The sequence below is a fragment of the Hippocampus guttulatus genome, unplaced genomic scaffold, assembly GCF_054856545.1.
Source record: "Hippocampus guttulatus isolate MCC_2025c unplaced genomic scaffold, RoL_Hgut_1.0 HiC_scaffold_31, whole genome shotgun sequence".
In the NCBI taxonomy this organism is placed as follows: Eukaryota; Metazoa; Chordata; class Actinopteri; order Syngnathiformes; family Syngnathidae; genus Hippocampus; species Hippocampus guttulatus.
This window is the reverse complement of record NW_028233890.1, coordinates 198,755-200,000: the sequence shown is the minus strand read 5'-3', so window position 1 is coordinate 200,000 and position 1,246 is coordinate 198,755. Positions and strand designations below refer to the sequence as shown.

The 1,246-nt window shown below is 67.1% G+C and overlaps 1 non-coding gene and 1 pseudogene across 1 annotated transcript; both read right to left on the bottom strand.

Annotated features, from left to right (window-relative positions):
• LOC147185192 (28S ribosomal RNA) overlaps positions 1–439 on the bottom strand; it is a 5,377-nt pseudogene extending 4,938 nt beyond the window's left edge.
• A 377-nt stretch (positions 440–816) lies between these two features.
• LOC147185191 (5.8S ribosomal RNA) lies at positions 817–970 on the bottom strand. The gene has a single exon (XR_015099749.1). It is a non-coding gene; the product is annotated as a 5.8S ribosomal RNA (ribosomal RNA).
• Positions 971–1,246: the final 276 nt, after the last annotated feature.

The window sequence follows — 1,246 nt, the reverse complement described above, 5'->3', positions numbered from 1 at the left end:
CACCCGTTTACCTCTCAACGGTTTCACGCCCTGTTGAACTCTCTCTTCAAAGTTCTTTTCAACTTTCCCTTAAGGTACTTGTCCGCTATCGGTCTCGTGCCAGTATTTAGCCTTAGATGGAGTTTACCACCCGCTTTGGGCTGCATTCCCAAACAACCCGACTCCGAGAAGGCCTCGCCCCGGCGCGCCGGGGGCCGCTACCGGCCTCACACCGTCCTCGGGCAGAGCCTCCATCAGAAGGACTCGGGCCCCCACCGGGCGGCGCCGGGCAAAGCGACCTTCTATACGCCACATGTCCCGCGCCCTCCGCCGGGCGGGGATTCGGCGCTGGGCTTCTCCCTCTTCGCTCGCCGCTACTGAGGGAATCCTTGTTAGTTTCTTTTCCTCCGCTTAGTAATATGCTTAAATTCAGCGGGTCGTCTCGTCTGATCTGAGGTCGTAGTCGAACGGGGTTAGAGGCGGGGGCGACGGATCGCCTCCCGTCATCGGGGGTCGGCCGTTAACCCCGCGCCTCGCCGGGCGCACGACTCCTACGCGGCCGCGCGGTGCGTCGCGGCGGACTGCGCGGCGGGGGACGGATCCTCCATCGGCAGCCGCCGCGGGCCCCTGCGGCCGCGCGGTGGTCGGGCCCGTCGAGGGCGCGGGCGGTCGGGTCTATACTTAGGGGGACGAGGGCCGTGCCGTCCGCCCCCCCCCCACCCCCATTTCCCCGTGCGGGGAGGGAAGGTGGGGGGGGGTAGGCCGGCGGTGGCCCGCGACGCCCCAACCGCGGGAGGGGGGCGCCCGTGGGCGCCCCGATCCCGATAGATGTACAAGCGACGCTCAGACAGGCGTGGCCCCGGGAGGGACCCGGGGCCGCAAGGTGCGTTCAAAGTGTCGATGATCAATGTGTCCTGCAATTCACATTAGTTCTCGCAGCTAGCTGCGTCCTTCATCGACGCACGAGCCGAGTGATCCACCGCTGAGAGTCGTACGTTTGGTTTGCGGTTTTGGCCAACATTCAGAGAAGGGGTTAAAAAGGGGGATAACGGCGCCTCCGGGCGCTCCTAGCCCCCCCCGCCCCGCCGGCAGGCCGGGGGGGGACTTCGGAGACATTGAACCCCCCGCTCGCCGCCGAAGGTGGCGAGAAGGTTGGGTACCCGGCGACTGGGGGTAAGGTTCCGAGGTCGGCCAGGTCGCGATGGCACCGGCGGGGGAGTGGTCCCCGACGCCGGCCGCGGCCCGGCCTGGACTATGGGAGCGTTGA